This window comes from Drosophila kikkawai, chromosome 4 (assembly GCF_030179895.1).
Source record: "Drosophila kikkawai strain 14028-0561.14 chromosome 4, DkikHiC1v2, whole genome shotgun sequence".
NCBI classification, from domain to species: domain Eukaryota; kingdom Metazoa; phylum Arthropoda; class Insecta; order Diptera; family Drosophilidae; genus Drosophila; species Drosophila kikkawai.
In genome coordinates, this window is record NC_091732.1 from 2,222,174 (window position 1) to 2,233,836 (window position 11,663).

The window sequence follows — 11,663 nt, forward strand, 5'->3', positions numbered from 1 at the left end:
ATAGAAAAAATTTTTTTTGCTTAAAAAATTCAATTGCCTTCGACCTTCATCGAGTGCAGACGTGCTTACGGACGACCGCCACGCGGGGTTTATTCTCGAAGTGTTTTTTCATGGTGAAAAAGTAAATTCGGAACTCTAAACTACGTACTGTCAGCTAGGCCAAGCCCTACAGTGCGTATGACATACGGACACTAGTGCGTGAGACGTGTTTTTGAGCTGCAAAGTTCATTTATATGGTGCCACGCGTAACAAGCTCAAAATAATGAGCGGCGATCAAAAGAATGAGCGTAGAACCTCTGTAAACCAAAGAAACGGTGTTTTCACTTACAGCTGTGTTCACTGAAATAGCAGTGCGACAGAGGAACAACTTCAAAACGTTTTTTTGTACATATTCCTTTTTGCAAGCTGATCTATTGCACATTGTTTTTGTAAAATGGAACATAAAGATAAGAATCGAGAAAAAATTCCGTTAGATTTGCTCTATTTTTATGTTTTATTGATATTTTTTCACATATGCAGCTCGTTTTAGCCGATCACTGAAATAGCAGTTTTTAATTTTCTTTCGCAAAAAGTGACGAAATTTCTTTTAATTTTGTAAAAAATGAGTTTAATTACGGTCGTTATTATAGTTTATACTATAATACACCTTTACAACGCGAAAAAAATTGTTTTAGTGGGCGCAGGACCTCACTGCTCCATGAGAGAAATGTATCAGATAACTTAGTCTAGAAAGAAGGGCAGAACATGTAAAGAGTCTCCAAATCTTACAAATTGTTCTTTTAAAATAGTTTATAAGTCATGAAATATGAACCGAACCCAAAAAAACCGAGGTACGATTCGCAAAACCACAATTGTACAGGCTCGACGCGTACTTCGCTTCAGCAAAGCTCGTCCTTTTACATCCTCTAGGGATATACGAGCGGGAATTGGCATAGGAATCAGTCATGGGACCATTCGCCGGGGACTTATTGAATAAATTTTAGATTCGCGAAGTCCATGGAAAATGTCACTGCTTGGTTAAAGGCATATCAAGGCCAGATTGGAGTTCGCCAATAGCCACTTGAACTGCCACTATTCAAATGGCGTAATATCCTTTGGACAAATGACTCCAAACTGGTTTTATTTGGTGGAATAGGACAAGACAATATGTCCGTCGACCTCCAAATATATAGTATCCTCCAAACCATACGCTGAAGACAGTAATGCACGGTGGCCTAAAAATCATGGTATGGGTATACTTTTCATACAACGTTGTAGGTCCCGTATATATGATCTGTGGGATCAAAGACCATTATGTCTATGTCCAAATATTAAAAACTGTCTTGCAGCCGTATCCTGAGGAAAATATGCCAATAATTTGGACATTTCAGCAGTACAGTGACCCTAATCATACCATCAAGGTGGCCAAGGAGTGGGTTCTTAATGAAAAAGTGGATGCAATGCCATGGCCTGCACAGTCCCCGGATATAAATCCGATCGAAAACTTATGGGAGACATCAAGGGCTACGTATTAAAGAAGTTTCCGACTTCTAAGATGCAGCTTTGGCAATTTGTGCAGGAGGAATGAGGCCATATTCCCCTCAAGCGTTGCTAAGACTTGGTGGACTCCATGCCACCCAGGTATGAGGCTATGATAGCTTCTAAAGGCTATTTAACAAAATATTAGATCATAGTCAATTAGAATTTAAGAAGAAATAGGTTTCTTATACGATATTTTTAAATTTATGAAGAATTTTAGTTTTTCACTGCTATTTCAATGATCGGCATAATATAGACCTTTTTTGTTGTTATTAGCTATATCTTCTAAAAGGTTTATGTTACCTAATTTAAATTATTGTGGTATTGTTAATAATTAAATACACTAAGCCCTTGTGAAAAAAAATTTTATGAAAATAGTGTTTGTAACAGTATTTTCCAATCTTAAACGTGCAGGTCGTGGGGCACTGCTATTTCAGTGAACACAGCTGTATTTCTCAACTCGCGATAACGAAGCAGAAAAAACGTCTACCAAGCCCAACCCGGCTCTACTGACCGCCGACGGCACGAGAGCGCGCTCTTGCTCACCCGCCCTACTCATTCCAGCTCCTACATCTTGGAGCTCCCAATGCCAAACCCCACCACCACCGGCTTCGATGGAAGACGCACCAACAACAAGCAGAGCTGCAATTTCAGCAAACGCAACAAAAGCAACAGCAACAACTAAACCAACGACCAATATTGCGAAATCGGTGCCAACGGCCGCAGCGCAAAATACAATGGTAACAAAAACCGTGAGCTCCGATAAGCAACAAGCGGTTCCGGCCATACAGACTGGCATGGATCGCTACATCCAAATTAAGCTTAGCCCCCATAACACGGTTGGTAACAAACCTAAGATCAACCGTGGCACCAAAAGCAACGACCCAAACAACTCCAATAGATTTTCTCCGCTAGCAACTGGTGAGAATAATGAAGCAGAGCTGGAGCAGGAGACTCAAAAACAGCCAAAGCCCCCACCTATATATATAAGGGAGAAAAGTTCAAACGCCCTGGTCAACAAAATTGTTGCGGTGGTCGGGGACGGAAACTTTCATGTTGTTCCGATTATTAAAGGGAACATCTGCGAAACCAAAGTTCAAACCAAAACAGAAGAACACTTTCGAGCTGTGTCTAATTACCTGCAGGAAGCAAAAAAGAGCTTTTACACCTATCAACTAAAAAGCAGCAAGGGACTGCAAGTAGTGCTGAAAGGAATTGAACCAGATGTCGCCCCCTCCGAGATACTAGAAGCCCTGAAAGGCAAGGGTTTCTTTGCCAAGAATGTTAGCAACATTATCAACAAAACCAAAAAGCCGCAACCTCTTTTCAAAGTCGAACTTGAGCCAGACAGTAAAGCCCTAAAGAAGAATGAAGTTCACCCGATCTACAAGTTGCAGTTCCTACTGCATCGAAGAATCACCGTGGAAGAACCTCACAAACGCAACGGTCCTGTGCAATGCACAAATTGCCAGGAGTATGGTCATACAAGGACATACTGCACCCTTCGGTCAGTCTGCGTAGTCTGTGGAGACTTCCACAACTCCGCACACTGCCCTGCGAACAAAGAAGACCCCAACACGAAAAAATGTGGAAACTGCGGAGGAAACCATACAGCTAACTACAGAGGCTGTATGGTCTACAAGGAGCTGAAGAGTCGCATGCGAAGAGCGACAGCTACACGCCAACAAAATACACAAAATGTGTATTTTAATTCAAAAACTACTCCAGATGTATTTTTTGCCAAAGCAGCCAGATCTTCTTTTGGTCCGCTAAATGCCCCCACGGGCATCTCCTACGCCGAAGCTCTAAGGACAGGTATGCAAAATCCACTCCCCTCAAACTCAGTAAATGCTCAGCAGGCCCCAGAGCAGCCACAAAACAACATGGAATCCATGATGGTGACCATGCAACAAAGCATGATGGAACTCATGTCATTTATGAAAACGACCATGCAAACGCTCGTCCAGAATCAGAATATGGTGATACAGCTGCTCGTAGCACAACAGTCAAAATAATCAATGTCCAATCTACGTATATCCACGTGGAATGCCAACGGCGTCTTACGGCATAAACTTGAACTAACACAATTTCTAAACGAAAACCACATCGACGCCATGCTACTGGTTGAAACGCACCTCACAAGCAGATACAACTTTCATATAAGAGGTTATACCTTCTACCGCACAGATCATCCAGATGGTAAAGCCCACGGCGGGACCGGCATCCTTATCAGAGAACGCATCAAACACCACTTCCACATCGACGCCATGCTACTGGTTGAAACGCACCTCACAAGCAGATACAACTTTCATATAAGAGGTTATACCTTCTACCGCACAGATCATCCAGATGGTAAAGCCCACGGCGGGACCGGCATCCTTATCAGAGAACGCATCAAACACCACTTCCACCAAAGGTTTGCAACAAATTACCTGCAAGCTACGTCCATAAAAGTGCAGTCAGGTAACGGCAACCTTTGCATTGCTGCTGTCTACTGCCCACCTCGCTTTACAATCTCTGAAGGTCAATTCATGGATTTTTACAACTCACTTGGAGATCGATTTATAGCTGCAGGAGATTACAACGCCAAGCATACGCATTGGGGATCCCGCCTCGTGACCCCCAAGGGAAGACAACTGTACAACGCTCTTATCAATGTGAGAAATAAGCTGGACTACGTTTCCCCTGGTAGCCCCACATATTGGCCAGCAGACCCCAGAAAGATACCCGATCTAATTGACTTTGCGGTGACAAAAAACATCCCACGCAATCTAATAAACGCCAAGGCCCTTCAAGACCTTTCTTCAGATCACTCGCCGCTGCTGATAACCCTCCTTCAAAGCCCAGAAACTACGGATCGCCCCTATAGGCTGACGTCGCACAGAACCAATTGGACGAAATACAAAAAGTATGTGAGTTCCCACATTGAGCTTGCCCCTCAGCTCAATACTGAAACCGACATCGACTCCTCCACCTCCGCACTGGAAGAGGTACTTGTGACTGCAGCCAGAATCTCAACACCACAACAGACGGATGTGCAAAAAATCAAATTCAAAACGAACCAGCAAATTGAACAGCTTATCCAAGAAAAGAGGCGTCTGCGACGGGCGTGGCAAACCAATAGATCGCCATGCTCAAAGCAACGTCTAAATGAAGCCACACGCAAACTAAGCCGGGCCCTGAAGCAAGATGCCGAAAAAGCACAATTAAGATATATTGAAAAACTCTCGCCAACCAGCACAAAGCATCCCTTATGGAGAGCTCACCCAAATTTAAGCTCACCGGCTGAAACCATCACCCCGATAAGAAAGTCATCTGGTTGCTGGGCCCGCAGCGACAAAGACAGAGCCGAAACTTTTGCCTCACATCTCCAGGGCGTTTTCCAGCCGAACCCTGCTGCAAATCCATTTGAACTACCGCAAATCCACACTGAAACGGAATCTACTCCAGCATCATTTCGTCCGAACGAGATAACGAAGGTCATCAGGGAACTGAAGCCGAAAAAGGCTCCCGGCGATGACCTAATAACTCAAAAAATGATAATTGAACTTCCGAATTGTGCTATTGAGGTCATCTGTAAAATCTTCAATGGGATCATAAGTCTCGGCCACTACCCAACTAAATGGAAAAAATCTATAATTATAATGATACCGAAGCCCGGAAAAGACCACACGATTCCATCATCCTACCGACCAATAAGTCTACTATCATGCTTGTCCAAGCTATTTGAAAAATGCCTACTAAAGCGCATAATCCCTTATCTGGGAGCTCACAACATTATCCGAGCTCATCAATTTGGCTTCAGAGAAAAACATGGAACTATCGAGCAAGTTAACAGAATAACATCAGAAATTCGCACAGCCTTCGAACACCGAGAATATTGCAGCGCAATATTTCTAGACGTTTCTCAAGCATTCGACCGCGTCTGGCTCAACGGCCTCATGCACAAAATAAAAACACTCTTGCCGGTATACACACACAAATTACTTCAGTCGTATCTCTACAACAGAGTCTTCGCAGTGAGGTGCAACGCAACAACATCCGGCACCTATTCAATCGAAGCTGGAGTTCCACAAGGAAGCGCACTTGGGCCTACCCTATTTGTCCTATACACAGCGGATATCCCTACAAGCGACCACCTAACACTATCCACTTTCGCTGACGATACTGCGATCCTCAGCCGTTCCAGATGTCCAGTCCGGGCAACAACCCAGCTCGCCAACCACCTCAAGGTAGTCGAGAAGTGGCTATCCGATTCGCGTATTAAAATAAATGAACAAAAGTGTAAGCACATAACGTTCACTCTCAACAGACAAACATGCCCTCCGCTCTACCTGAACAGCACGCAGATCCCCGAAGTCAACGTGGTAACGTACCTGGGCGTCCACCTGGACAGACGCCTAACATGGCGAAGACACATAGAATGCAAGAAAATTCATCTAAAACTAAAAGCCAGCAGCCTCCACTGGCTCATAAACTCCCGATCGCCCCTGTGTCTGGACTACAAGGTCCTGCTCTACAACTCCACACTGAAGCCAATATGGACGTATGGCTCCCAGCTCTGGGGGAACGCGTGCAGTACCAATCTAGACATCATACAGCGCGCCCAATCAAAAATCCTGAGAACTATCACTGGGGCACCATGGTATATTCGCAACGAACACATCCACAGGGATCTCGGCATTCCTGCAGTTAAGAACGAAATAGAAAAACAAAAAGCATCCTACAAGGAAAAACTCTCCACCCATCCAAATCCTTTAGCAAGGGACTTGATACGAGTTTCCAGAAGAAGCCGCCTACTACGTAACGACCATCCAACCCAGCCATAATTAGTCAGGGCCACTTTTTTTGAGTTGGCCGAAAACATAACTTAACCGATCGATCTGAAATTTGGACAGTATATCCAAAATACCTATGGCTATCGACACACGTAGGACTTTTTTTTTTGCTTACTTTTTTTTATCAACAATTTTGTGACGTTTTTTTTTTCATGCAAATTGAACATTTTACTTAATCACTCACCATTTTGCTAAAAATCAAAATATCAAAAAAATCCCACGTGTGTCGATAGCGGTTGAGATACAGAAACTAACAAAATTTGATTTTTTGTTCTAGATCAAAAATTAAGGACGTTAGGTTTTCGGCCATGGACCCCTTTCAAAAAAATAGGGCCTACGAAGACATGCTGCACAGCCGCCATTTTGTTTTCGATTTATTAAAAAAAAAAATTTTTTTGTAGTTTACATCTAACATTATCAAACCTACTTTAAAATTTTTCGATTGGCTTTTTCATTTGGCCAAAAAAAAATTCTAGAAAATGGGCTTTTTTTTGCCAGTTACTCAGATGTCCCCCCTTAAATTTAAAAACAAGAAAAAATTGCACGTCTAAGTTTATATATTCTTGCAGTTTGAATTGTATCATTAAGAGTGGATTCATATCGTATTATTATGATCATATTAAATGACAAAAAAAAAAATATATATATATAAAATAAAAAATCAAATTAAAACCTAAAGGATAGGATAGAAGATAATTATAACTTCACAGTTATTCAACATATTTTCATCTACTTTGAGACATGACCGCTTTTGATTATTTCAGAGTTTCGGGTTTAATTTTATGAAAATCTAATGACATAGGAACGTAAAGCTGTGAATGTAAAACTGTAACTTTTAAAAATGTAAATATAATATGAATAGGTAAATGTATTGGAAGTTATTACTTTGTTTTTATTCAGCATATTTATAGGATTGTTGAAATTTTATCAAAAGCAAATAACTATCTCTTGTTAGTTGATATATTCATTCAAAATGGATCGATTCTTAATGTTTCAATTGTATACAGACTTCGTCGTGCCGAAATTAGCTTCCTTTCTTGTTATACCCCTGCTGGGTATTCTAATTTCAGTTGGAAGTTGGCAGAGAAGAAGATGGCCGTTCCGACCCTATAAAGCGTATATTTTTGATCAGCATCAACAGCAGAGTCGCTCTAGCCATGTCCGTCTGTCTGCCCATATCTTTGCAGATATGTAGTCTTCTGACTATTCGGATTTCCAAAATCTGTTTAATTTGGCTGGCGGATTCAGATCCGCAAGTCCAGAAATGTATTATTTTAAAATACAATGCGATTACGTAAATTGCAAATTTTAATTATATATCATTATCTTACGTTTAGGGACATTATTTCATAACTGAATTAACTAATGGTAAAATACTGGCTTTTTATACCCTTGCAGGGTATTATAATTTCAGTAAGAGTTTTGCAACGCAGTGAAGGAGACCTTTCCGATCCTATAAAGTATACATATTTTTGATCAGCATCAACAGCCGAGTCGATCTAGCCATGTCCGTCCGTCTGTCCGTTTCTACGCACACTAGTCCCTCAGTTTTAAAGCTATCTGAATGATATTTGTACATAGTCTTCTATATATTCTCATTGCTATATATGTCGGAACGGGCCGGATCGGACGGATAAATTTTTTTAAAAATAATTATAACTTTGCTTGTTTTTCAACATTTTTGCATCATTTTTGAGATATGGCCATTTTATATTATTTCAGAATTTCGGTTTTAATCTTCTTAAAAAGCAGCCGCAATCTTCATTCGACTTTTAATTAGTTAAATTAGTTAATTAGTTTAATTAGTTTAAAGTCGAATGAAGATTGCGGCTGCTTTTTCTCATGACCTCAAGTCCTGCAATTACGAATGCTAAAAAAAAATAGGTCGATGTTACAAAACAAACTAAACCAAAGGGGAGATTCGCCCCAAAAAAGACCACGTCACCATACGTAAAAGCTTTAAAGCTTGGCTTATGGCAAGTCTGATAGACTTGCATGCCAAACAACTGGTTAAAAACAACAAAAGGAACTATTGCCGATTTTCAGAAACAAAACAAAACTTTTAATTAGTTAAAAGTCGAATGAAGATTGCGGCTGCTTTTTCTCATTATGAAATATTTATAATTGCAATCAGCTGTTCTGGTGGTAAAATACTGGAGGATAAGCTCCATTACCTTAAATCCATGAGTTTAAGACTACAGCAGGCCAAAATTTTATTTGGGGCTTATTAGCAAATCCACACATTTGTTAAGAGCGGTCAGCTGAAATTATTTGGAAATTTTGGGGAAAGTGAACAAAATTTCATAAAATCAACAAAGGAAATTCGCTTATGTTAAAAGGAAATATGCAAATGTTACCAAACTCTCTTCTGAGTGGAATCTAGAACTGGTCTGTATACACTACTGGCCGAAATAATAAGTACATGCGTATGAGGTTTGTTTCGAGTCCTATAAAATTTGTTTAATAAACTTAAGGAAAAACCCACTTTATTTTTAGTTTCCGTACTTATTCCAGATAATAAAATAACATTTCAAAATTAGAGACAGGGGTAAATTTTATCCAAAAAGCATGAAAATGGATTGGCCAAAATAATAAGTACACCCCTTCTTCTAAGCCTGGAACTCGGAACGTATTAGATATTTTTCACTTCTTTCTTCTTATAAGTAAACTTAGATTAGTATCCAATAAAACCAAACTCGTTTTAGGTAACTTTCGCTATTATTTTTGCCATTCTAGCAGGAAGTCTGTGGCAAGTTAGTACTAGAAACTGAGACTAGGTTTGTTCAGCAAATCTTCACAAATCATCAAAATTTTATAATGTTTTGGTTACAAAACGACGTTTTAAGTTTCCCTATAAATTTTTAATTAGGTATGAGTTCGGAAACTGACTTTTCCAACCCATGACGATTACTTTTTTGTCCCTAAACCAGGCCATGATGACTTTTGAGGTATACTTTGGATCGTTATCCCGTTGTTGAAAAATGTATCGGAAAGCATGTTTCTCTTAGCATATGATTAGAAGATGCCCGTTAAAAAAGTTTTATTTCCGAATTCGGTCGTAATACCATTAATGACATGTATTTGCACAACGCCCTGCCAAGAAAAACAGCCCTGACCATTATGCATCTGCCTTTGGGCTTAACTTATTTCTTTTCGCGCCTCAAACCTACATTTTTTTACTTTGGCTTATCGTATTATTTTTGTTTCATTGCCCCAAAGTATTTTGTTTCCACTTTTTTGCCTCCTCCGGTCAGACCATACCAAAAAAATGTTGCATAGCTTTTGCTTCATCTGAAAATTTTTTCCTTGAAGTAATAGAACATTTTGGGGTATACGTCCTTGTAATCCCGTCTCATGCAGTCTACGATAAACTGTTCGAGCTCAAATTTAAAAATCAATTGCGCCGAAAATGGCCTTGGATGACCAAACAGGTCCTTTTTGGCAAGAGAGAGGTAACCGTTATGAACTAGTCAAGTCGAATTGTAACCAAAACATTTTAAAATTTTGAAGATTTGTGAAGATTTGCTGAAGAAACCTGGTCTCAGTTTTTAGTACTGACTTGCCACAGACTTGCTGCTAGAATGCCAAATATAATAGCGAAAGTTACATAAAACGAGTGTGGTTTTACTGGATACTAATCTAAATTTACTTATAAGAAGAAAGAAGTGAAAAATATCTAATACGTTCCGAGTTCCAGGCTTAAAAGAATGGGTGTACTTATTATTTTGACCAATCCATTTTCATGTTTTTTGGATAAAATTGACCCCTGTCTCTAAATTTGAAATGTAAAATCCTTTAGGCAGTTATTATACCCTTGCAGGGTATTATAATTTCAGTCAGAAGTTTGCAACGCAGTGAAGGAGACGTTTCCGACCCTATAAAGTATATATATTCTTGATCAGCATCAACAGCCGAGTCGATCTAACCATGTCCGTCTGTCCGTCTGTCTGTCTGTCTGTCTGTCTGTCCGTCTGTCTGTCTGTCTGTTTCTACGCAAACTAGTCCCTCAGTTTTAAAGCTATCTGAATGAAACTTTGCATATAGTCTTCTATATGCTCTCACTGCTATATATGTCGGAACGGGCCGGATCGGACGACTATATCATATAGCTGCCATACAAATGTTCGATAAATTTTTAGAAAAAAAATTATAACTTTGCTGTTTTTCATCATTTTTGCACCATTTTTTAGATATGGCCATTTTATATTATTTCAGAATTTTGGTAAAAATTTTATGAAAATCAGACGACTATATGATATAGCTGCCATAGGAACAGTCGGGAAATTAATAGGAAAACAAGAAAGGAAGCTAACTTCGGCACACCGAAGTTTGTATACCCTTGCAGATTGGTTTCGATGTTTATATTATAGATTTAAATGCTGAAAACACTCACAAAACAGAGTTTCATTACATTTTACCTATACTTATTATGTTTACAGTTTGACAGTTACAGTTTTACATTCCCAGTTTTACATTTTCTCTACATCTACCGATCGGTTTATATGGCAGCTATATGATATAGTTGTCCGATTTTTATGAAATTTATACCATAATTCTAGAATAATAAAAAAAGCTTATATCTCAGAGTAGATAAACATACGTTGAAAAACAACGAAACTATAATTTTTTTTCCTATTTATTTTTCGATCGTTCCTATGGCAGCTATATCATATAGTCGTCCGATTTTGATAAAATTTATACCAAAATTCTTAAATAATATAGAATGGCCATATCTAAAAAATTTTGCAAAAATGTTGAAAAACATCAAAGTTCTAATTTTTTTTCTACAAATATATCGAACATTTGTATGGCAGCTATATGATATAGTCGTCCGATCCGGCCCGTTCCGACATACACTGCGCGTCACCAGATTAGCGCCCCCCTTGGTCCATTCCGACATATATAGCAGTGAGAGCATATAGAAGATATATGCAAAGTTTCATTCAGATATCTTTAAAACTGAGGGACTAGTTTGCGTAGAAACAGACAGACAGACAGACGGACAGACGGACAGACGGACAGACGGACAGACGGACAGACGGACAGACAGACAGACGGACAGACGGACATGGCTAGATCGACTCGGCTGTTGATGCTGATCAAGAATATATATACTTTATAGGGTCGGAAAGGTCTCCTTCACTGCGTTGCAAACTTCTGACTGAAATTATAATACCCTGCAAGGGTATAAAAATTATAGCTTCGTTGTTTTTCAACGTATTTTTATCTACTCTGAGATATAAGCTTTTTTTTATTATTCTAGAATTTTGGTATAAATTTCATAAAAATCGGGCAACTATATCATAT